This window comes from Giraffa tippelskirchi, chromosome 4 (assembly GCF_054371585.1).
Source record: "Giraffa tippelskirchi isolate mGirTip1 chromosome 4, T2T-mGirTip1v1.2.pri, whole genome shotgun sequence".
In the NCBI taxonomy this organism is placed as follows: domain Eukaryota; kingdom Metazoa; phylum Chordata; class Mammalia; order Artiodactyla; family Giraffidae; genus Giraffa; species Giraffa tippelskirchi.
The window spans coordinates 106,570,478-106,598,198 of NC_137278.1; positions in this window are offsets into that span (position 1 = coordinate 106,570,478).

Genomic DNA, 27,721 nt, shown 5'->3' on the forward strand with positions numbered 1-27,721 from the left:
CAAAAATTATCATCACTATATATAAAATATAGGGATAGAAATATAAGAAAGCAAAAAGAAAGTTGGGGAAAGAAACTACCATTCATGGTGTGTCTTACTTTTCAGCATTCTAGTATAATTCTCGCTATAAATCCACATCCTTTCTAATCTTTTCCTTTTACAACTGAAAGACTTGTGATGCAGAGTTTAAGTGGTTTTATCAACTTCTTGCACCTAAAAAGCATATGTGGAATTACATCTGGTCATCCTTAAAGACACTTCTGTTTCCACTGGTCCTTGACTGAATACCTTGTAGTTTCATGACCTTGAGTACACTCTTTGATCCTGTTCAAACTTGACTCCAGTCTCTCCTCTTAAGAATAAGTTATGTGGAAATTATGAGTTTAAACCTATCTTAGACTCACATCTTTTTAAATGCATTTTCTCTCCTTCTCCATAAGTACAGCTACAATTTAAATGCTTCTGCAATAGTCAATTACTATACTTACAATGTGCCAGATGTTATCTCATTTGAATGGTGCCCACACACTGCAGGTGCAAAATGGAGGCCACAATTGAGCAAATTTGGACCTAAGTATCTCTGTGTTTTCATTTAATCTATATGCTTGGCCATGTAAATCATTTTCCTCTGATTTTTTTCAGTTTTCTTTTTGCCTAGCAGACTTACTTTACATTACTTGAAAGTCTTTGAAAAGTGAGACTGTTATATTGCATGTTTTAGAATCATTAAAAAATTCACACCTCTGACGTATCATTCCAATATCCTATCGTGTCCAAACATATAAATCTTGTAACTTTGTGCGGTGTCCGCCAGCAGTGTTTCTGTTGGTTGATGTACCTACACTAGTGAGAAAGACAAGGAAAAACTCTAATATATTCATAAAAATACTCATCTTAGGATACATTCTAGGTCACTGTTTTCTAGGATCTGAGCAGCTTCTATACTTCATTAACTTCAAAACACAGTCAATTGTATGACACACTGTTATGGTGATTACCATTGAGAAAGAACAACAGGAGAACACTGACAATTAAAAGTTATCACAATACTTGTGGAAAGATAACTTTCAGACTCAATGAAGACTTTTGATTCATATATCATTCTTGATGTATACATTTAAAATAAAGTACAAGAGAAATAATGTGATTGTTATTCCTAAGACCTTTCATTCAGAATCTGGCTCTTTGGAAACAGAATTGTCATTCTCTGTATTTTACCTAAAATAATATGCCCTGTGGTGACACCAAGAATATCGATGATACAATGATGTGCAATTCCTTTAAAATATCCTCTACTTTTGTCTCCAAATAGTTTTTGCTTTCCCTTACTTCTGTTATGCACACTAGATTTTGTTGTTCTACTGAATTTTCCGAGAATTTCATGGCATATCTTTAAGCAATAACGAGAAATCATATTTTTTTTCTCAAATTGTTTTTAAATACTCTATTGATTATAAAAATGTTGGGGAAATGGTTATCCAGTCATGTCACCAGAAAAGAAAAAAAAAAAAAAAAACTTCCTCAAGCCCAGGCAAACTTCCCCAGTTTTAAGGGCCATCAACATTTCAAAGAATTTGAATGTAAATAAATATATAGAGCTGCTTCTTAAAGAAGTAAAAAGTGAATACCCAATATTGGTTAATGCTATACCACAACTAGTATAATGGTTTTACTGAGTAAACGTTGTCATGTTTGTGCTACTTTAATGCAAGTTTCACTGATTCAATGAATCGGCATACCATAGGGTTCCTCTCTGGAGTTTCTAGCCTTAATCACCGTGTTTCTAGTTCTTTATTATCTATGTCACTTTGTCTCCAATACGCCCTCCTCATTATGCCTTAATTTAATCTAAATAGTTGAGAGAAATACCTATGAAGTACTTCCCTGGGGCAGAAGGTGATATGTAGCTAACATTTTATGGGCACTTATCTATTATGAACAAGCCACTTTCATAGGGGATTTATATCTACTTTGGTATTTAAACCAAAGGAGCAATTCAGGACTTATAATTGCTGTTTTAAAACTATAAACATAACAAGGATTGGTTTGGTTGTACAGTTTAACCTGGATAATCCAGAGTAGAGTTTGCATGCTCTAATAGACATTCTTGGGATCCTTTTTATTTATCCCCCCTTCTTACTCTAACTTTTAATCTCATATAAATTAGCCAACAAGCATTCTGTTTTCCTCTTTTATTTTTTAAGACATTTTCTCCATTTAGAAATTGCTTTCTTTATCATCACTACTACCTCATTTATACTTATTGAAATGCAAATCACAAAATATTTTATTTTGGGTGCTAGATATATAGTCAACTTACCATGGGCTGATTACATGCTCATTCCAAACAAGTCCTGCTTGATAAAGTCTCTTGAGAATCTGATCAAGTTTCTTGATTATAACTGAAATTTAAAGTTTTTTGGAAATAGGCAATAGAGATGTAGGACCAATTAGAGATTGCAAATTTGGGACACTGTCTTAATATTTTCTTAAGGAAATAAAATGGTACCTAAGAAGCAGCAACCAATAAAGCAGAGGTAAGGAAGGGAGGATTTGCTCTGAAGGATAGACTCAGGTATAATGCTGAGCTTGGCCAAGATAATGCAAGACTCACTTTGAGCTGTTAAGGTCTCTGTTCTGAAGGGAAAATTGCATTAGAATATTTGCACCCATACCTCATGTAGTTGATTTGATAGAATTTAAAATGTAGGATAGAGGAGACTATGTGCTCAAGTGTACCAGGTTTATTATATTTCCAGAAATGTGTGGAAAAGGTATTTATTCAAAATCTACAATTTTATGCATCAGAGATTAGTCAAGTTGTTTTAAGTTAAGCAAGCAAGTTCACCTATCTAATCATGAAGAGATGGTGACCTAGGTCTCCATAATTCTTTGTCTGAAAGATTTACTGATTTTTCTCTCTGTACACACACACACACACACACATATATGCATGGGCATGGAGGATGGAATATTACTCAATTAGAATCCTCTCCATAAAGCCAGCAGGTTCAATTTCCTTCAGTTTACTGTAATGTCTAGGGCATATTTTCCTAATAGAGTAGCTAGGAATGTTGTTGTACCCAAGTCTTACGACTTAAAACTTTGTCATTGTAGCTCCCAAAGAGAAAGGATCTGAGCTAAAATAAAGCTGAGTGAGGACGCCATAAAGGAGTAGTTTTTAAACACAATACCTGCTAGCTACTGTTACACCATTAACTTCTTTTTCTAACAGCTGAGAGCTGAAAATCTAGTTAAATGAGGGGTTTCAGAGCTTAAGATTTTCTTGCATACAAATAATGGCACAATAAGAATACACAAATTAGCCCAGTAAATAGAAAACTTCAATTATTTTCTGCCTCATTGGAAGATAGAAGTATCAAAGAAGGTCCCTGGGGATCAGAATGTGCACTGATATTATTCAATATATTCATTAAGCAGTCAGTGGAAAATATAAACGAGTACACATCCAACTCTGCAATAAGAAAATGCTAGAAGCTAGAGATAATAAATCAGATTGATCAAAAATACAGAAGGATCTGGACAGCTGGGGAAATTATTCAGATGAGGAGATGAATTTTAATGGAAAGAGTAGCTCGATAATGCATTTGAAGAAAAATACACAGTAGAAAAATACAAACTAATAACAAGTTAAGATACATAAGAATTAATTATGGAGAACCCTATTTTAGTGTATTTGTTGATTAATTGAAAAATTTAGTGTCACATCAATGAGAAATAATTATATCCTAAATCCTCTAAGTTAAACAATTGGAAAATAAGAGAAAAATTATAATACCACTTAGCTAGACAATAAAATTCTGTTTATAAGCTTAATGGAGTTTTATTTTTAAGTTAGACACTTTCACAGCAAAGTAGCAGTTGTACTAAGAGTTGGCAATTTTAAGTAGCATGGTGATAGTTGTTTGAATAGTTTTGTGTTTAAAGTACTGAATTCCCTGCATATACCCAATCTTGTACATTCATGTCAACTCTATCCTCAAAGTTTTCCACCTTATCACAGTGTTGTGACATTTCTCTAAGCCTCAATCTCAAATCAATATGTCAACTCTTCCTTTGCACTTAAGATGCAGTGAAATATCAAACAAGAGATTCACAACTAACTGTTTTGAATAAATGAAACGGAATTCCAATTTCCCAGATATATAACACACTCTTACTGTAAATTAAGCCATGCTATTTCTAATTATATAAATGTTTGCATTTGCTATCATAATATATAAGAAAATATCATTATAACACACTCACTATCAATTTGTCTCCAAGGAGACAAATAATAACCAATATAATTACTAGTTGGTTTACCCTGAATTTAAGAAATGGATGAGATTATACATATTAATAAGGCCTACTGAGATGGTAGTCTCCATGTTAAATGTTTATGAAATTAGGAAATATCTACTGGAGAGTATGTGATATGATGGCAGAATCCTCAGTTGAACACTTAGAAAATATAAATCCTTATCCCAATTCTGACCCATTTGCTCTGTGGTCTTGACAAAACTCTTATTCTTTCTGGAACTGACTAAAGTCATGGTATTAAGAGTTAATGAAAAATGTAGAAGTCCTGTATAAATGTATCATATCATTGTTGTTGTTGTTTAGTTGCTAAGTCATGTCTGACTCCTTGTGACCCCATGGACTGCAGCATGCCAGGCTTCCCTGTCCTTCATTAATAATGTTAATATTAATTTCATTATTATTTATTTATATATAATATTTCAAATAAAATAGAAATTCTTGTTCTAGTGAGAATAAATGTATTTTTATGAGATTTAAAAGTTTGATCTTCCAAACTCATGAATATTAAAATTTTAATCATTTATCTCACACAGGCTTCCACATTTTTTCTTCTTTTCTCTTTTTCTTTATTTAAAACAAATAATTCTATTATCTTGAGTCACTTTCTTTTATGTTCTTTCAGAATCTTTTTTAGCCATTCCTCCTGTCCTAGATAGCTCGATTTATCATCATCACCAGTGGTAATGTTTTGAAACATCTCCAATAAGTCATAATTACTATCACTTCTCATTTTATATGATAGACTATTCTGTCATTTCCCCAGAAAGGAGAAAAAATTTAGTATTCACAGTAGCTTCTTCACTTTTATAAATGGTGCTTCCTCCTGCACTGCTTTCTACTACAGTCTCAGAAGCACTTACTGATTCTTAAACCCTGTCTTGGGTGATTCTCTGAATTGGAAATTGTGACCTTGAGGCCATACTGACAGGTCACATGTGTGTGCTCTGGCCCCATGACTATGCTGAATTCCAGAGAAGAGCATCTTTGCTTGCTCTGGGAGATTTGTTTGTCTCCAGGGTCTTGGCTCCTCTTCTCTCACGGGAAGTGTTGTATGTCTGTGCATACTCTGAATGCAGGAAGAAACAGGTGGCCAATAATATCCTTCTGATGCATCCACCCAGGAAAACAAGTGCAAGGGGCCAAGCAGAACATAGAAATCAAGCAGCAACTTCAGGCAGATAATTCATGATATAGCGTGAGTCAGAGAACGTTATTCTGATTGAATTTAACATCTTAGGAATTACTATTAAAAGAAATCTTTGCCTGAGAACTGGACTCATTTTACATGATTATTGTTTATTGGACTATAATACTAATGCTAATATTGATAAATCACACTTTGTGGGCTAATAAGGATTATCTAATTTAATAATAATACTTACCATCCAATGAAATAATCTATTAAAATCATCTTAGCTTACAAGGGAAGAACCTAAGTCCCAAAGACTCCCAGTTAGTAAGCATGAAAGCAAGGGTTAGAATATGTTGTTTATCACTATTCACAGAACTCTGAGATCTTAAAAACGATCTCCACTTATTGGGAAAATACTCCAGTATGCAAAAGTATCAGTCCCTGCATGCACTAATGAATCCAAAGGCATAGAGGTAAAAAGGATTCTTTAAAGCCTTTATCCCACGCTGATCAGTTCTGAAAAAAAAATCCTGGGAGGCAGAGTTTGGGTAATAAGGGAAATTCTTCTATTCCTGGCATTCATAGGTGTACACTGAAAATCTTGATGAAGTTATTTGGGAAAATCTCTACACTGCTGACTCTGCCCCGGTAGCATGCATTCAAGAAGACATGCGATAAATTAGGGATTGTTTAAAGGCTCAGTGTAATACAATGAGATGACAATCATCCTGAAAACCAAGGTCTTGCTGGGCAAATGCTACACTTGGCTGCAACTCTCTTCTGACCTACAGACCTCAGAGCTGTCATTGTATTCTGTTACCTCCATAGTTCATATTCAGTCTCCATTATCTGTGTTAGAGTTATATACCAGCTTCCTGTTAAAGAAAGTTGGCTTAATTAAAGAGGAAACATCACTAACTATTATGAAACCAAAGCAGATACATGGTACTCAGGTAAACCAAAGAGATAACCATAAATGAAAAGATAGATAAAAAAGAGCAAGCATGTCTTATATGTGATGCATATCACATCAAATAACTTCCTAGTAGTAGGTGAAATGTTAGGTGTTAATGCCAGTAAACCAGAGTGTTTTACTACTTTATCTTAAGATAAACCGTTGACTTTATCTGAAAGTTAATCATTCTGTCATGCTTTGTTGTTTTATTACTAACAACACCAGTGTTTTGGACTAGAGGTACAGTTTTTATTGGTGTACTTTATAATACACTTTTGTTGTGGGTGGCAGAAACCCAATTCAAATTGATGCAGCAAAAATGGAGTATTTGGTTAGTATAACAGGGACATCTAAGAGTGGTGACAGATTTAGATATAATTTGATTTAAGTATTCAAAGAGATATTCAAGGAGAGTTCTCTAAAGGTAACTTTACCACTGCTTTGCTTTCATCTTTGTTGACTTTATTTTTAGGCAACTATCCTCAATCACAAGTAATGCTAAGTGATAACTAGTGACACCAAAACAATATTGTATCAGTTTAGATATTTTGGGAGGAAAAACAAATTAATTCCTGTTCCTATTAACATAAAATTCCTCACATAAGTATCTGCCTAGTCAAGCTGAGGTAATGAGTTTAAGTGAAGAGATTGAAGTACCCTAAATGGGTATATCTGTGTCACATGTATTGCTAAAGTTCAAGATTGAGTCAGTTCACCGCAAATCACAGAGACTGAGATTGAGATATGTTATCTTCCAAAAGAAAGACAAGGTGCTTTTACCAAAGGAAAGGGAAATGATTTTTGGGTAGGCAAAATAACAGATCTGCAGCATGAATGGCACCCATGGGAGACAATGAAGATTAACACAGAATCTAAGAATAATAATGCATTCAGAGTTTAGAGAGTCCTTGAACATGATCACTCTCTTTGTTCAATATTTGGACAGGATTTATTGGCAAGTACTGTGTCAATGATGTCTTCAATTAGCAAAATGGAGCTGAAATTATCAAGATCCTGGTCCAAAATGCATCAACTGGTATTATAGCCATGCTTACTAGACCTGCTTTCAAACGAAGCCAATATATTTTCAAGCCAAAAGAAAGACTGGACCACAGAAACTCAGCCTGGAGAAATGTAGAAGAGTTGCTGATTGCTTAAAATAAACAGAAATAGGAATGGTCAGCTGGCAGGGAGGAATCCAAGATAGGCTAATAGCATTTTGAGAAAAAAAAAAAATATCTACAGATCTATAATACAGAGACTAATAGACAAGAGAGAAAGCTTAACTCCAAATGCATGCCTTTAGAGCTGCAACCTCACCTTCAAAGCAGAAGGCAGCTTTCTTAATTGATTGCCTCAGAACAGATACTGACCTTTTCAACCTGATTCCCCACTATCACTGTCAGTTTCAAATGTTAAAGTATAGTGTTTGTATATTTTTATACCATATAAGTATAAATAACATACAAATACTCAACATCATTGCTTGCCAAGGGTGGCCATGAATTTATACAATATAGTGATTCTGTCCAAAAAACTGCCAAACAAAAATATATCAATGAAAAATTTCATCCCTAAGTCCAAATAATCAAAATAGAGGCTCTGTAATTAAATCCCAGTTAAATTTGAGGCTACTTGAAAAAAGGATGTTTAAACATTTAGAACAAGTACATTGTCTTGTCTGCTTGAAGATGAAAAAATTGAAAGTTCGAGAGATATATAATTTTTATTCATATAAATTATATTAGCAAGCTCTTATGAATATGTGCTGTATCTGGTTTTGTCTCATCACAGTTTACCAAAATGTATGAATGCGTGTGTGTGTGTCTGCTTGTGTTCATCTATGTATGGTAATCCCCTCAATGGCACAGGTGTTCATTTTGACTCTCAGGGACAAGCTATAAAAAGAGCAATGCTTATGGTCTAATTCAAATGCAGTAAGAGGAAAAGGAGTAAGGGCATGCACTTTCATTTAGCAGGTTCAGCTAGCTTACTTGTGCATCTAACATAATCTTTTAAAAATTACCATATGAGAAATATAACAGATTGTAAACGGTTGCTCATATTAACTTAGCTAAGTACTTGTAATGTGCCTAAGCATTATTTAACAGAACAATATTACAAAACAGTATGATACCTCCAGAGTTTGGAGGACTGTTACTGACTAAATCATATTTAGCAATTGGAAGGCTAAAATAGAGAATATTTAATCAGTAAATACTTTTCAAATACATGCATATATATAAATATACACCTTTTTTTTTTTTTTTTTACATATTGAAAGTATGTATGAAATTGGAAAAAGAAAATCTAATTCTTCCTCCTAGCACTTGTGGCTCAGTGGTGAAGAACTCGCCTGCCAATGCAGGAGACATGGATTCAATCCCTGAGTCAGGAAGATTCCCTGGAGAAGGAAATGGCAACCCACTCCAGTATCCTTGCCTGGAAAATCTCAGGGACAGAGGATCCCTGGCTACAGTACATGGGATCACAAAAGAGTCAGACACAACTTAGCGACTAAAAACAATAATTTATTTTTATGAATCTTAGTTTGAAACAGATCCAAAATATACTAAGGAAAAAGGAGAAAACCACTTGTCTTTTGGTGAGAAAGAAAATGTTTTTCTAGAATTCCAAAAGTTTGTCTTTAAATGTTAAGAGACAATTTTGAAAGACTGAGAAATGCAATTAAGGGAAAATTCACCATGATGATCTTCCAGCCCAAGAGGAAATACAGATCATCCAGGTCAGTGGTTTCCCACATATTGTTCAGCAGCATCAAGATCACCTGGAAACGTATTAAATATTCAAGTTATCGGGCTCCATCCAGGACCTACTGAATCAAAAATTTTGAGAGTAGAGAGCTTTAATCTATGTGTTAAAATCCCCCTTGAGTATCATTCTTTCAGGTTAAAAGAAACTTGATGGGAATTATTTGGAGATAGTTGTTTGAAAAGTAGTCATTACACTTGCCCCAACTAGAGACCATAATGCTGGATAGCTCAGAGTATAGCCAATATAACTAACAGGAGGGTACAAGAAGCATCCCCAGATTTGGACTTCAGCCTCCATTCTGAGCATAGACACATAAACAATGTAAACCTTTAATCCACGTTCTGTCCAGCATGAGGTTAAAGCCTGACAGCAGCTTCACAGTCCTGGATAGTGCTGAGGAAGAGATGAGGTCTCCTGTCTACTTGCAAATTGGAGTCAAAAATATTGTTGCTCAGACACAAGGACATGTCTGACTCTTTGCAGCTTCATGGACTACAGTAAGCCAGGATTCCCTGTCCATCACCATCTCCAGGAGCTTGCTGAAACTCTTGTCTATTGAGTTGATGATGCCATCCAGCCATCCATCCTCTGCCTCCCTCTTCTTCATTAGCCTTCAACCTTTCCAAGCATCAGGGTCTTTTCCAATGAGTCAGCCCTTCCCATTAGGTGGCCAGAGTATTGGATCTTCAGTTACAGCATTAATCCTTCCAATGAATATTCAGAGTTGATTTCCTTTAGGATTGACTGGTTTGATCTCCTTGCAGTCCAAGGGACTCTCAATAGTCTTCTCCAGCACCACAGTTCAAAAGCATCAATTCATCAGCACTCAGCCTTCTTTATGGTCAAACTATCACATCTGTATATGACTACTGGATAATCCATAGCTTTGACTATACAGACCTTTGTCTGCAAAGTACTGTCTCTGCATTTTAATACACTGTCTAGGATCATCATAGCTTTTCTATCAAGTAACAAGCATCTTTTAATTTCATGGCTGCAGTCACTGTGGTGATTTTGGAACCCAAGAAAATAAAGTCTGTCACTGTTTCCATTGTTTTCCCATCTATTTCCATGAACGATGGGACTGGATGCCATGATCTTAGTTTTTTGAATGTTGAGTTTCAAGCCAGTTTTTTCACTCTCTTTCACCTTCATCAAGAGGCTGTTTAGTTCCTCTTCACTTTCTTCCATAAGGATGGTGTCATCTACATATTTGAGGTTATTGTTATTTCTCCAAGCAAGCTTGATTCCAGCTTGTGCTTAATCCAGCCCAGTATTTCGCATGATGTACTCTGCATATAAGTTAAGTAAGCAGCATGACAATATACAACCTTGAAGTACTCCTTTCTCAATTTGGAACCCGTCTGTTGTTTCCATTTATGGTTTCAGTTGTTGCTTCTTGACCTGCATACAGGTTTCAAAGGAGGCGGGTAAGGAGAACTGGTATTCCCATCTCTTTAAGAATTTCCACAGTTTTATTCGGAGCCACACAGTCAAAGGCTTTAGCACAGTCAATAAAACAGAAGTACATGTTTTTCTGGAATTTTCTTGCTTTTCCTATGATCCAACAGTTGTTGGCAATTTGATCTCTGGTTCCTCTGCCTTTTCAAAATCCAGCTTGAATATCTGGAAGTTCTCAGTTCATGTACTATTTAATCCTGGCTTGGAGAATTTTGAGCATTACTTTGCTAGCCCATAAGATGAGTGCAATTGTGTGGTAGTTTGAGCATTTTTTGGCATTGCCTTTCTTTGGATTTGGAATGAAAACTGACCTTTTCCAGCCCTGTGGCCACTGGTGAGTTTTCCAAATTTGCTGGCATATTGAGTGCAGAACTTTCATAGCATCATCTTTTAGGATTTGAAATAGCTCAGCTGAATACCATTACCTCCTTTGTTTTGTTCATAACGATTCTTCCTAAGGTCCACTTGACTTCACATTCCAGGATGTCTGGCTCTAGGTGAGTGATCACACCATCGTGATTATCTGGGTCATTAAGATCTTTTTTGTATAGTTCTTCTATGTATTCTTGCCACCTCTTCTTAATATCTTCTGCTTCTGTTTGGTCCATACCATTTCTGTCCTTTATTGTGCCCATCTTTGCATGAAATGTTCCCTTGGTGTCTCTAATCATCTTGAAGAGATCTCTAGTCGTTCCTATTCTATTGTTTTCTTCTATTTCTTTGCATTCTTCACTTAGGAAGGCTTTATCTCTCCTTGCTATTCTTTGGAACTCTGCATTCAGATGGGTATGTCTTTCCTAGTCTCCTTTGCCTTTCCCTTGTCTTCTTTTCTCAGCTATTTTTAAGGCCTCCTCAGACAACCATTTTGCCTTTTTGCCTTTCTTTTTCTTGAGGATGGTCTTGATCACTGCCTCCTGTACAATGTTATGAACCTCTGTCCATAGTTCATCAGGGACTCTGTCTATCAGATCTAATCCCTTCAATCTCTTTGTCACTTCCACTGTATAATTGTAAAAGATTTGATTTATGTCATACCTGAATGGTCTAGTAGTTTTCCCTACTTTCTTCAATTTAAGTCTGAATTTTGTAGTAAGCAGTTCATGATCTGAGCCAAAATCATCTCCTGGTCTTGTTTTTGCTGACTATAGAGCTTCTCCATCTTTGACTGCAAAGAATATAATCAATCTGATTTTTGCATTGACCATCTGCTGATGTCCATGTGTAGAGTTGTCTCGTATTATTGGAAGAGTGTGTTTGCTATGATCAGTGCATTCTCTTAGCAAAATTCTATTAGCCTTTGCCCTGCTTCATTTTGTACTCCAAGGCCAAACTCGCCTGTTAGTCCAGATATCTCTTGACTTTCTACTTTTGAGTTCCAGTCCCTATGATGAAAAGGACATGGACTTTAACTCTGTGGAATTACCAGTCCCCTGCCGCAAGATGATCACTTGTGTTGTTTTTTTTTTTGATATGTTTGAAGCTGATAATGTGACATGACAATCAATGTAAGGTTATAAAATGACCATTGAAGGCATTTCTAGAAAAAGTGAGACGTGAGAGACAGAGAAGACAAGAGGCCAATTTAAAAAGAGAGTTGTGCATGGGGATTGAAACATCAGTTGCCTTCCACAGATTTATAGCACCCTCTTGTAGTAATGATCATCCTAAATGCCACCATGCTAGTGTTAAATCAACCAGAGGTCCCTCATCCCACCTGCCCATTATGGTTAACCCAGTAGGGCACAGCGAGTTTCCAGGCAGGGAGCCAATTGCAACAGAAACACAACTCAGAACAAGAGCACAAAATGAGAGGTTTTAGACAGCAATCTAACACGCAACAATCCCCAGGAAACGTTTATCTCTGCAAGCTAGAAAGAATTTTGCTCTTATTTGTTTTCACCTAGCAAAGACATCTTGCTGGCACTAGGAGCTCCAGAAAGTGTCTGCCAAGTCCCTGTCAGTCTTGGCCAGTTTTCAACGACATGCTATGCAGTGCATTAAACTTTATGCTACAAGAAAGCAACCTGTGAATACTTCGATCCCTGTGCTACAGACCCAGCTAAAATGTAAATCTTTTCTGATTGGCTGACAGATGGGCTTGGGATGATTTAATGCTTCAGTCCTACAAGTGATGCTATCACTGTTAAGAAGCTACTGCTTTGCTCACTTAGCTTGCAGAAAACAAGCTTAGGTATACTTTTCTCTTTCTTCCTTCTAAAAATTTATTTATTTATATATTTATTTGGGGGTTTTATTCTGGTGGCCATTGCCAAACAGGCAGAAGATTGTGTTCACTTGTTAATGCTTTTTACTTTAAATCAATCCTGCCTTTTCTTGAGCTTCTTGTCAGTTTACTCTTATTTTCTGGGTGCTCCAAACAAGCCAGAAAATGGAGAGAATAACAAAAAAGGCACAACATTGTTCACAAGTATGCTTCTATTGACATCAGAAACATTAAAAATAATAATGAAATATTTTTAAATGTCTAAATACAAATTTGAAAATAAGCCTTATGCTCACCCAAAGAAGTCATCGTGTACTTGCCTTTCTGATGCTGAGTACACATGGAAACCCTCAAGCTTCCTATCCTTCGATCATGAGTGTAAAGGACTATTGAAAGAAGTGGCCTTGAGAGAGGGAAGGAAATAGAAAACCAACAACTATTTCTACAACACAGTAAGAAATAGGCCAGAACTTCAGAGAAAAATAGTCAAAGGTAGAAGATTTGCCACCTTCTCACTAGCTCCTCTGTCATTTCAGAGAAAACATAAAACGTCTTTTAATAACAAGAATATTGCCCTTTGGTGCTAAATAAATATGCTATTAATCTAAATGAATTTCACACTCTGCCTCTCCCTTCTTGAATTGCATATTCCTTTCAGAATAGGGGATTTGTATGATTATGGAGCATCAGGACTGAATTCTGGAGCACAGTCAAGACACGATAAACAGAAAAGGAGATGGAATGTCTAAAAATTATGACAATAGGATTCTACTGTTATATTGTCTAAGACATGATTCCAATTAATAGGAAAAAAAATAAAGATTTCCTCCAAATAAATAAAGCCAAATTATCCCAGCTAGTACATTATCATTTCCCTGTGATTATTTTTTAAATTTTGCTTTAAATATTAAAAAAAAAATACATCTTTTCAGGTTAATTTATGTAATAAAAATAACATTGGCAAGTGGGCACAATCAATTTACATTATATGCAGAGTAGCTCAGTTTTAATGAATGGCTTTATACAAATGAATAGACAAGCAGCATATTATTTTGTATAATGTAATCAATGGATCGGAGTGTTGCTTGTTAACGAGCTTGCCTGGCCTAGATATTCCAGTGTAAGGAAATCTGTAATGGTGACCAAAGGTAGAGAAGTAATTATTTCTAGATCTAAGAGATGATTAAATTACCCTACATCTGAAGACTGTCAGGAAGAGAAAAGGCTCATTAGTTCAGCATAACTACCTGATTATCTCCACACAGTAAAATCTTATTTTTTATGCAAAAATGGGTTGCATTTTGGAAAAGCATTGTTGCATGGAAAATGTATTAAAATAACTCTGTGATACGTGCCTAATGTTTTTGTATTGTTGAGGCATTTGAAAAGCAGTATTATGCATACAGATGTGCTACAGATCATTAAAGACCAAGAGCTTTCAGGTTGCAAAGTCAACAGATTGATACAAAAAACCAAAAGAGACTAACAGCATCTTATTCAGAATAGGTTTGAGGAGTAGAATCAACACTCCACCATATCCAACACTCTGACTAGCATTATAGATTACAAATTTTCTTAGTGAATGCTTTATTTTAAAATTAATATTTATGAAATAATTTACCAAATATTTTTCAAAAAGAATGCTGTATGAGAAAAGGTTAGCATCCACTTCTGTACCAACTTGTGAAGAGGCGACAATAAGTAAAAATGTATGCTTTGGCAGACTGATTTAATAGGGGGCGGTCTCGGCGAAAGTATATAGAAATAAGACATTGAAAATATTATTTAACAAGTTTGACAGATTTTTTTTTTCCTTTAAAAGGAACATTTTAATTGTGAAGTTTGGGTAACAGAGCAACATTTCAAGTTTAAGGATATACTGTATGTCTTGATATAGAATATGTGACCCACAATTTGAAATGGCTGAGATGAACATTTTAATAGGTAACTCCCTCTGAGGTAGATGTTGTAAACTTTGCAAAATCAAAATAGTCTTAGGCAGACGTAGCGAACTGACAGGGGGACACAGTGGGGAAGGAGAGGTTGCGGCGAATTAAGCGAGTGGCACTGACACATATACAAAAGCCGTGTGTAAAATTAGGGCTTCCCTAGTGGCTCACATGGTAAAGAATCTGCCTACATCGCAGGAGACCTGGGTTTGCTCTCTGGGTTGCGAAGATCCCCAACAGATGGAATGGCTACCCACTCCAGTATTCTTGCCTGGAGAATCCCATGGACAGAGAAGCCTGGTGAGCTACAGTCTATGGGGTCACAAAGAGTCAGACACAACAGAACAACTACACTTTCACTTTTTCACATGTGTAGAATAGCTAGCTAGTGAGAAGCTACTGTAAAGCACAGCGAGCCCAGCTTGGTGCTCTGTGATGACTTAGAGGGATGGGAAGGGGTGGAGGGAGGGAGGCTCAATATATATACGTATGTGTATATATGTATACATATAGCTGATTCAGTATGTTGTACACCAGAAACTAGCACAATGTTGTAAAGCAATTATATGTCAATAAAAAATAGTGAGGTTCAATTTATTGTTAATAAAGTTTAGTAAGAAACAAAGAGTATTTTACATATCATATGTTCTCAATAATAAAAGGAGGACCTATTACTAGAAAGTTCTAAATGTCCCTAATTAAATGATATAATTAATGACTACTGAAAGAAATGTATGTGAAATAGGTCAAATATCCACAGCATTGGATTTGGCTACTTATCTTTTGCCAGACTTCTTGGCATTAAGTTCAACTCTGTCATTGCTTCTAGATCGAAAATTCTCTTTTGCCAGCAAGAATTCAATTCACTACCAGATGGTAGTAACAAGTTGTCATTGTTAACAATCTGGCTCTAACCACAGAGGTCAAATTGAGAATTATGGTTTGCTCCTATAACAAGTGATTGTCCCTGGTCTCCTGTGCCAGTGTTCTTATATTGCCTATCTTAGAACTTCTCAAGCCCTTCAAGTCTGAACCCTTGCTTTTCTCTGTTATCAGTCTCTGCCCTCTCACCTTCTAGAGACTGCAGCTAATCCCCTAATGTCTATCACTCTGCTACTCCATGCAATTTTGCTTTTAACTTATCTATCTGGATCTCTGAACATTGACAGCTCTTAAATTGTTCATTGCCATGCTCCACTGGCCTGGTAAGCAGTGGTATGCTGATCTTCCTCTTGGAAAGTCCCTGACATAACACCACTTACCATACCTGTCTTTCATCACATAGTCCTTAGATACCTTATTCTGCCTTTCAAACTAACCCAAACTTTTTATAGGAAAAAAAAGGAATAGCCTTTGTTTTAAAATAGCATTTGGACAACAATTTAAAGGCAGATTCATTTGACTCTGGAAAATTAAAATGAACAAACCAATAAAACAGTGAAAATATGAAAATATCTCTAAGACAATGTAGAATAAAATAGAATAGAAAGCTGGGGAAAATTGAAGACAACAATCTTGAAGTTTTGTCTGACTACAAAAATTTTCTGTAAGTCACAGATGATCTAGTGTCTCGAAAGTTTGGGAAAACTCATATGAATCTGATGTACTGGAGGGAGTTGGGTATTTTTGGTCACAGGTCCACTTAAGAATGTTTTCAAAATGCTATGAAAACTATTGATCACTTGCTTCTTGAAAAAAAAAATACACAAATACATATTTACTCCAGTTTTTGCACACAACTTCAGGTCTCTTTTAAGAATGAATTGAATCAAGTATATAAACCAGTGGTTTTTAGCTGTTTGTCAGAACGCTACCACTCCTTATACAGAATATCCTTTTATTATTTTGTTGCACTTTCTTCTTTTGCTCTCATTTTGTTAAAAAATATAATAAAAGGTCATGTAAAGATTCTAATACTTTTTCTTTCTATCAAGCCTCTTTTAATGTAGAGAAATACATTAAGATATCTTGTAAGTGTCCGTTGATAGATGAATGGATAAAGAAGTTGTGGTACATACAAACAATGGAATATCACTCAGTCATAAAAACGAATAAATTTAAGTCAGTTCTAATGAGGTGGATGAACCTAGAACCTGTTATACAGAGTGAAGTAAGTCAGAAAGAGAATAACATATATATTAATGCATATATATGGAATCTAGAAAAATGGTTCTGATTAACCTATATGCAGGGAAAGAATAGAGATGCAGACAGAGAACAGACTTGTGGACACAGTGCGGAAAGGAGAGGGTGGACAAACTGAGAGAGTAGCACTGAAACATATATATTACCATATGTAAAATAAATGGCTAGTGGAAAGTTGCTACACAGGGAGTCAATTGGTGCCCTGTGAAAATCTAGACTGGGAGGATGGCATGAGAGGTGGAAAGGAAGTTCAAAAGGGAGAGGAAATATGTATACTTATGGCTTATTCATGTTGATGTATGACAGAAGTCAACACATTGTAAAGCAATTGTCCTCCAATTAAAAGTAATAACAATACAAAAGAGATTGGAAGAGACTAAAAAGTCATCATCATTAGAAGGAGTACTAAGTCGCAACTAAATTTACTGACAATATAAATTTAAAATAATAAGGTATAATAACTAAAACAAAAAGCCCTATTAAAAATTAGCCAAGCAGAAGTCAGCAAACCAAATTTTGACTAGAACTTCATTTTATTTATATGAATTAAGAGTAGATGAATTTAGTGGCATAAATGGTGCAAAGATTTCTTATCTACATTTTGACAAATCACCTTCACTTTTTCCTAGACTGGCCAGACACACAGTCGTGTTAACTCTTTGTAATCTCATGGACTGTAGCCCGCCAGGCTCCTCTGTCCATAGGATTCTCCAGGCAAGAATACTGGAGTGGGTTGCCATGCCCTCCTCCAGGGGATCTTCCCAACTCAGGGATGGAACCCATGTCGCTTACATCTCCCGCACTGGAGGCAGATTCTTTCCCACTAGTGCCATCTGAGCAGCCCCAGTACGGGAAGCAATGTGTCTGTCTATTTCCTACATTTCACTTTACCTACTTCCTACATTTCACTTTACCCCTTCTTGCTTCATGCACACACATGCACCATAACAGTACACCTTACCACGAATATCTAACCAGAGGGCCTATATACATACCAATCATTCCCAAACTAGAAAAATGGTTGGTGAACAGCATGCCATACTTCCTGGATGCCAGTTTTTTTTTGTTTTTTCTCTTTCAGGCAACCTCTACTGTGTGATATGTGCCAAATAGCCTGAAGAGGTAGATATTGACGCTGGGAACTGAACCCACATCTCTTTTCTTATGTTAAAAAAAAAAAAGAAATGTCACTAATGAGCTGCTGTTTTGGCTCTCGAAGAACTGAATTTATAAGATTCCCTGAACACCTGAATTAGAATTCCTCACATGCCTAGATCATGCTCCAAGCATTCGATAACATCCCTGCCACATTTGCCCTTTATGAAAGTGCTCCCCAGATGTGTGTTCACCTCTTTAGACAAACAGAAGAATAAGAAAATGTGCTTCTGAGTCATATTTCCTAATAGAATTCAGGATGAAGGATGCTTCTGTTATTTTTATCTCCATTTGTAAATGATCCCTGTAATATTACCTTTTAGTTGAAGCATAAGACTGTGCAATGGGGACTGCTACAGTGCAAGTCACGTGAAACAGAGGGCATTTTTACATGATTCTTGCAGTTTTTTCATATTCACTAGAGACGTGAGAACCAATATCATTTATACATAGCTTTGAATTCCCTACACTCATTTTCTCTTCTATAGTGAAAAGCAGACCTATGTAATAAGAAACATTAAAGAGAATGCAGTTACTGCTAAATCAACTAGCTGTGGGATGTTTTAGTGACTACAGCAAACAGATGCCTGGTTTTTATTCTCCTCTTTACTAGTGACTTATTGCACAACCTTTATCCGTGACAATTAACTTTTTTTTCTTGATTCACACCTAATTTAACTGTAATGACCATTATGAAAATCACAGCAACTTGTATTTATTTTCTTCTCACTTAGCCTTTTGTGTTTCCAATAAATGTAAGGAAATTCTTTAGGGAGTTTTGTGTTATTATTATACCATCTCTCCAAAATTTTTCTCAGTTTCCTTCTATGTCTTTGGGGATATTCAATCAAATGCTTTCCAAAGTTCTGAGGGACAGAAAAGACTATTTGATTTCCTCTGTGACACACAGTAAATTAGCCCAGTCTATGAAAACTGCAAGTCATGGCACATTAGTCAATTGTAATTTTAGTAGATTAAAATAAATTAAAAAAAAAAGAACATAGACAATCTTATTTTCTCGTTTACATATTACTTATATTTATAATCATAGATTGAAGTTTCAAAAAGCTAGAAAATCTGCTCTTTGAACTCTATATTTTGATATCATATTAACATATTATAAATTTTATTCATTTCCCTAAGAAATTTACATTTGTTTCCTAGGTTACAATGATTTTTGACTGACAATTTTAAAGCTTTCTTCTCTTTAATGTTCAAGTATATATTACTCTAGTCTTACCATGAGAAAACAATCAAACAAGCCTGATTCTATAAAATACTTGACCAGTAATCTTTAAAATTATCAAGGCTACCAAAACTAAAGAAAATGAGAAACTGTGACAATTAAAAGGAGCCTAAATAGACATGACAGCTCACTGTAATGTATTATTCTAGATGAGATCCTGAGAAACAATAAGGAGATTAGGGGAAAATACAGAAATCTGAAAGTATGGATTTCAGTTATATGGACTTCAGTTAATAACATGTTGATATCAGTTTATTAATTGTGACAAATGTACTATACTAAAATATAATATTAATTAAAAAAAGAAACTGAATGTGGAGTATATAGTAATTGTACTATCTCTGTAGTTTTTTTTTTTAATTAATTTAACCTGAAATAAAAATATTCAAGCATGGATATTTCTAAGTTTAATTAAATACAGGGTAAGTCATCTAATTCTTTATTTTAATGTTTACAGAATTCAGCAAGATTTAGATCCAAATATCTTGAGACATTTTAAAATATCTTTTAAAAAATATTTTTAAATTTATATTCTCATAATAAGGGATGATTAAGTTCCATACAATAACCAGTCTCATCTCTGAAACAAAAACAGGAAACAGAAAAAACTATTGTAACAAATTCAATACAAATTTAAAAATAGTCCACTTTAAGAAAATGATTTCATCTTTTACTTTGTTTCTCAAAGCCATCAACTGATTTCATTCTTCACCAAGACATTTAATACTATTTTGCTTATTTTCAAGGCTCTGAGATCTTTTCCTCATATCTGATATTGTATTCATATCTGCTCCATCTTCATTGTCCTTTTGTTGTTGTTGTTCAGTCAATGAGTCATGTCCAGCTTTTTGTGACCCCATGGACTGTAGCCTGCCAGGGTCCTCCATCCATGGGATTTTATAGGCAAGATTACTGAAGCTGGTTTGCCATTTCCTCCTTCAGAGGATCTTCCCAACCCAGGGGCTGAACCCTAGTCTCCTGTGTCTCCTGCATTACAGGCAGATTCTTAATGTTGAGCCACTAGGGAGGCCCCTCGTTGTCATTTGAACATCATTCTCAGCCCTCACAATCTTGTAATAATTGCTTTTTCTCTTAACCTCACTTTCTCGTGTCCTCCCATTCATGCAACAACATAATAATTTTAAAGACACGTGCTACATTCATGAACACTTATTAAGTCTCTACTCTCTTGTGGTTTTCTTTTTTTTTTAATATTGGTGTAAGAGTCACAATCCTTCACTTAAATTTTGATTATAATAAGATACATGTATTTCTAAAATCATGAAATGAGAAAAAAATATATCTTCTAGGAAGATACTCAGTACACAAAAAATAGTGACAAATTTTATTTTTTAAATAATATTCTAAAGAAATAACATTAAGTTATTTAAAATATTTAAAATCACAATATGGAACATTTTATTTTCACATATTTCTTTTGTATTTCACAAATAAGTAGTCTTGATTTTGTTTGTTTGTTTGTTTTTCTCATTTCTTAGTCATTTGTATTTACTTATATCAATGATTGTTAGATGACTTGAAGATCTAGTGGGGAAAGGCTTTAAACTCCAGGTACTTAACTAGTATTATAAAGATTAGGGCCTTAGAAGTGAACAGACAGATAAGAGATTTATTACTCGTATAGAAGCTGATCAGGTAGGCCAACTTTCTTTCAGAGTGTGAGACAAATGTCCTGTTATTAGACGTGACATACCTATCAATCACCTTACTAACTATGCTTGTGAGCCAAAATGATCAATATGCTCTAAACTTCCAGGAAAAACACCATCACTTAGTTTATTGGCAAGGTCTTTGAACTGAGCGTGTCTTTTTGTGTATGATTGTAGGTATTGGGTATCTCAGTGATGAATGTACTTTGTTAGGTTTTTCCAGAAAAGGCAATGGTCCCTTGGAAATGAAAATCCTTGAATGACCGCCTATGCTAATTTCTGGCTTCTGGGCTTGCGGTGGATTGTCAGTAATCAACTTGGAATTACCATCACTTACTTCTATTGGCCAAGACATATTTTCCATGGAACCCCCTTCCTTGTGTTAGCACGAGTTAGAGCTTCTTATTAAGAAGAACCTGAGCAAAATCAGGAGAGCGGAAGTGAAGCGACAACCACTAAGGTAGTGCTGGTCAGACGAGATGGTTTAGCCACCCCTCTGACTTGCAGTTCTGGAAAAAGAGATCTTGGCCAAGTCTCTGCAGTCTTGTGGCTTCTTTCCCATCTTCTTCAGCCTGTCCTTCAGCTGACATCTTTCTCCAGCTCCAGGTTCACCTATTATCACTCCTCCAGTTTCTGCCATAAATATATAATCTCCCTTATTCCAATAATTCTCTTTTTAAAATTTTATGTCATTTATTCATTTATTAATGATACAAACACCTTTTTCTTTTTACTAGTAATAATATTTTAATTAAAGCAGTGAGTTTGAACCTACTTCAGTATTAAATACTGGGATAAAAACATCAAGAAGTCTGATTCTTAGTTCAGTTAATTTTATTACTTGGTTTTAATAGCTGCTTTGGTTGAAAAAAGTACTTCATAGAAGCATACAGAAGCATACATAGAAGCATATAGAAGAATTACATCATTGTCCATCTTTCTCAGTCACTATACTCTTCAGTCAAGCTTCTCCCCCAATTTTGCAAAGATCTGTACTAAAATATTTTAGTTATCCATCTCCCTTGATGCTTTTCAGTTTTGTTTTTTTTTTCAAACTAATCAGGTAAGTTTCATGTCTTTGTTTCTAAAAACTTGCTTGAAAATCCATAAAGACTCTTTCCCTAACCAAATTCAGACTAAAATAAAATAATCCCTGAAATTAGCCAAGGGGGAAAATAATATTAGGAAAAAGTGATCTATATACATATAAGTCTAAATCCAGGGAAATTAAAATATCAGAAGCATACTATAAGTTAAATAGAAAATTAATTTATATTGCTGATTGTATTAGAGAATTTTTTTCTGATAAGAAGAAATTTTCAGTACTTTGATGATATTAGTTGGAGTCATCTGAAAATACTGTTTTACATAGATCAGAATTGTTGGATGTTGATTATTTTGCTTATGGATCAACCAAATAATTTATATCCATTGAGAAGAAATAATTACTTTAAAAATAGAAGATTAACATTTGCTTCCAGGTAGTGCTCAGGTGGGAGATAAGCATGTGTGGACAGATGAACACGAGCAGTAAGGAGTGTATTTGAATGGAGCATTAGTGACCTTAAAATGTAAATGGGAGATAAAAAGTAAGAGAAAAGTTTGAAAACAAAGGCTTTTCCAATTTAAAAGTGTTTTCTTGCTGTCAAACTTTAATGAATATAAGAGCATCATATGATTTTGGAAGAAATTGCATTTAACGCTGATTTTTTCTCTTTGGGGCTTGGTAAAACTATGCTGAGTGAGACTTCACCTTTCCGTTCACTAAGAAAATCACACTGTGATGAGTTCCGAATTTAATTAATGTGGTTCCTATGCAGGCACGTATTTCAGGAAGGATAAAGGACTTGGCTTCCAAATGATGTGCTCTCCTAGAGTTTTTATCATCTGTTTAATAAGGAATTAAAGGACACATATTAGAGCACTTGGTTATTGTATCTGAATAAAAGAACTGAATTTAGCTTTATGTTCATTTTTTCTTTCTTCTAATTATACCCAGGTATAAGAGATATTTAAAGGGACAATTTTAGAAGAGTTTCTTCAGGTACAATCAGTGTGAGAAGTCTGGCAGGTGTTTATTTTTTAAAAGTGTTGAGATTAATGTACTCTGAGAATAATGTAATGAGGTATGCTAAGAAGACTGCCTATAAGTCAAGAGAGAAAAAAAGGAAATGCTGTTAAGAGAACGTAAACCGTCTCCTATAATTAGTAAGCCATTTATAATCCAGAGTCTTGCAAAGATTCAAACCAATATAGTTAAATGTAATGCTTTATTTGGAGAATTTCTACTAGATAGAAAAGCTAAACATAGGACAGAAGCAAATGCAAGTCTCTTGTATGTGTGTGTGCTTAGTTGCTCATTCCGGTCATGTGCTTTGAGACCTCATTGACTGTAGCCTGCCAGGCTTCTCTGTTCAGGGGGATTCTCCAGGCAAGAATGTCGGAATGGGTTGCCATGCCCTCCTCCAGGGGATCTTCCAACTTAAGGATTGAACACAGGTCTCCATCATTGCAGGCAGATTCTTTACCAGCTGTGCTGCCCTCAAAGCCCCAAGATCTATACTCATCCTAAGAATTACTTTTAGTCAAACATTAGCTTATGGTAAATAGATGGAGAAACAACGAAAACATTGCTTCCATTAAAATAAAGTGAGAGACTTTATTTTGGGGGGCTCCAAAGTCACTGCAGATGGTGACTGCAGCCATGAAATTAAAAGACACCTGCTCCTTGGAAGAAAAGCTATGATCAACCTAGACAGCATTTTAAAAAGCAGAGACATTACTTTGCCAACAAAGGTCCATCGAGTCCAAGCTATGGTTTTTCCTGCAGTCATGTATGGATGAGAGTTGGACTATCAAGAAAACTGAGCACCTAAGAATTGATGCTTTTGAACTGTGGTGTTGGAGAAGACTCTTGAGAGTCTCTTGGATTGCAAGGAAATCCAACCAGTCCATCGTAAAGGAAATCAGTCCTGAATATTCATTGGAAGGACAGATGCTAAAGCTGAAACTCCAATATTTTGGCCACCTGATGCAAAGAGCTGACTCACTAGAAAAGACCCTGATGCTGGAAAAGATTGGGAGGAGAAGGAGACGACAGAGGATGAAATGGTTGGATGGCATCACCGACTCAATGGATATGAGTTTGAATAAACTCAATAGCTGGTGATGGACAGGGAAGCCTGGTGGGCTGCAATCCATGGGGTCACAAATAGTCAGACACAACTGAGCAATTGAACTGAACTGAACTGAGCTTATACAACTGACTATTTCTTGTTTTATCCTCAGATGCTTTAAATTCCATAGACTCAGTCATCCTGGTTGCTTGTTTGGAATTTTCAGCTTGAAAGGAGCCCATATTTTGCATATAAAATGATTAACTACATAAAGACTGGAGAAGGAAATGGCAACCCACTCCAGTATTCTTTTCTAGAGAATCCCATGGACAGAGGAGCCTGGCGGGCTATGGTCCATAGGGTCTCAAAGAGTCCGACATGGCTGAGAGACTAAACACACACATAAAAATGATTAAATGTAAATTCAATTAAAATATGTAAATATAAAAACCTAATTTTCATTAAATCAAAATGTTTTCTTCTGAAATATATTTATTTTTTCTCTTTACATTTTATAATGAGTATCTGAAGAATATTTCAAGATATATATTCTATATTAGATTATTACAGCTATAGGTAATGAAAATTTCAACTTAAATTGTATTTAAAACAAGAAAATAATAATAATTTTTTAAAAAGTACTTAATAAGCTGTACAAACTAGTTAGACCAGGCTCTTGGGATGTTTGATTTGGTTTCTGAAAAGTTTTCTGAAGAGCCAAGTTTATTTCTCTATCTCTACCACCATAAAACAGATTAATTTTGAGGATGACTTGCCTCATGAGCACAAATAGATGTCTGCTAGCAGAAACTGGAATAAACAGCACCTTTCTTCACATTCAGCAGCATAGGTTTAATTTAGAAGTCCAAAGCAAATATTTAGTTTCATTTCATTGGCCTCATGTTGTTAAACTTGTCCATCTCTAAATTCAGCACTAGCAAATATAAAGAAATTATTATTATTGATTTATTTCATGGGGAATAAATATTGGTTAGTCAGTTATAATGGCTACTGTATACTATTAAAACTGTTTCTAATAATAAGCGGATTCATTTTAGTAAAATAGTTTTGTCATTTTGTCTATTGAAATTATCAAAAGAATATACTTCCATAAACAGCGAGCAAATTATGCTCTACAACTTCAGTTGGGTTCCAATTACATTTGATTGTTCTCTTCTATATTTCTATTTTGCATATTTCTCAATTTTCCAATAACAGCCATGACAAATTTTTAATGATCTTAACTCTACCATCATCAGTATCCCAGGTTATCTCTTTTTTCAAATGAATTTACCTACCATAAAATAGCAATAGAAATAGCCAAAATAGCTGAATTTCTATTACCTTTCTAGTTACTAACACCATCATCCATCAGTCCACTAATTAAAAATATACCTGAATTAATTTTAATCATAATCATGTATGTCTTACTTCAGGGATAAGATTTTTTTTTTTTTTTTACTTTAAGAAGATTAATCACATTCCTTTTCTCAAATCTTTATCGTTTTTACTATCTTACTTTTGTATCTTCAATTTTAAGATTTACTGACTCTTCAATTCAGCATCTATAATAATAACTAACACATGACTACAGTATTCTTGCCTGAAGAATCTCCATGGACAGAGGAGTCTGGCATCCATGGGGTTGCAAAAGTTGGACACAACTGAGGAACTAAGCACAGCAGAGCACAGCACAACGTTTACCAGGCACAACTCTAGGTATATTAACTCAGTTAATAGTTATAACAAGTCATTAACTTAGGTGTTAGCATGTTCTCCTTTTTACAGAAGAGGAAACAGAGAGAGAGTATAGGATTAAATACAGGAAGCCAGGGTGAAGCAAGAGTCTGTTTCTAATCTCTGTGCTACCCAACTTCCCCTAGAATTGAAGATTTAAATCTGCCTGCAATGCAGAAGATGTGAGTTCGATCCCTAGGTTGGAAAGATCCCCTGGAGAAGGGAATGGCTACCCACTCCAGTATTCTTGCCTGAGAAATCCCATGGATGGAGGAGCCTGGATGGCTACAGTCCTTGGGGTTGCAGAGTGGGACACGTCTGAGGGACTAACACTTTCACTCACTTTTACCCAATTTCTTCTATAATTAAAGGTTTAAATGAGTCACTGAGTTTTACAACAAATGTGAAATTACAACACAATATCACCACATGATGATTTTACAGAACAAAGGGATTAGGATATATTCCACCATTTTGAGGGGCTTTCTTGGTGGCTCAGCAGTAAAGAATCCTCCTGAAACACAGGAGATGGGGTGTCTATTCCTGGGTGGAGAAGATCCTTTGTGGAAGGAAATGGCAACCCACTTCAGCGTTCGTTCTTACCTGGGAAATCCCATGGACAGAGGAGCCTGGTGGGTTACAGTCCATGGAGTCTCAAGAGTCAGATATGTTTGAGTGATGAAGCCACCACCACCACCAATTTTACAGGTTCATTAAGACATACTTTATATACCATAACACTTAACCATATATGAGTTTGTAATTCAGTGAGTTTTAGTAAACTTAAAGCTGGGAAATTATCACCATTATTCAATTTTAGAATGTTCCCATCATTCCAAAAATACTCCTCCTATTCGTGAATTTTTAATCTTCCCTATTGTTTTAAGAATATAAAAATAGAAGTAATATTAATTCAAAAAGTGTTATTATTGTACTACAGTGGTTATCAAAATGTGACCTGGTGACCTGGAGATTTCTCCAAAATCCAATCAAAAGATCCACAATGTCAAAATGATATGCTCATAGTGGAGAGACAAAAGGTAGCATGGACAGTGAAGAAATGCTTGATGTTCCAAAGGATAAATGCAGTGGCAGATATGGGAATCCAGTTGACCTCTATTAAACAAGATATTAAAGGTATTCACAAAATTTCAAAACAATGTCACTCTTTTGGAAAGTACAGTTATTTTTCAAGTAAAATGTACTGTAATAAGTTTGCTATGATCATTTTAAATAAATTTGTAAATATCTTCTAATTTTTAACACAGTAAATATTGATAGATATAAGAAGCATAACATAGATCTTAGGGTTCTTGAAAAACTTTTAGATTTTCATTTCTGTACTTCATATTCCACACCACCAGCACCAAGAAGGAAAGTATTGAAAGGTGTTAATTCTTTAAATTTTGGTCTTATGAAGATGCCTTCCATAGAATCCCTCAGAGAGATTTCAAATATTTTTATTATAATTTTCAGACACATAATAATGGTGTTTGGCTTATACCTTGAAAAGCTTAAAGTGAGCTCTAGCAAGATATAGAAGTGTCTCTATTGGATTAATCCTAATATCCCATACATTGTTGGTGCCAGTAATGAATAAATATTTCCTGTGAAACAGATAAAGTCTACAAGATAAAGGAATCAATCACAGAGTCATCTGTTTCCATCATATAGGGATGTAAGGAAGACTGGAGATGCTCAGTATCGAAAATCAGATTGACTCCTAAGTGAAGAGTGACTTGATCTGTAAGCAGTCTTCAAAAATAGAAATACATTATTTTGAGACAAAGAGAATTGCAGTAAAAGAGGCCTATAAGCAAAATAAAATTACCA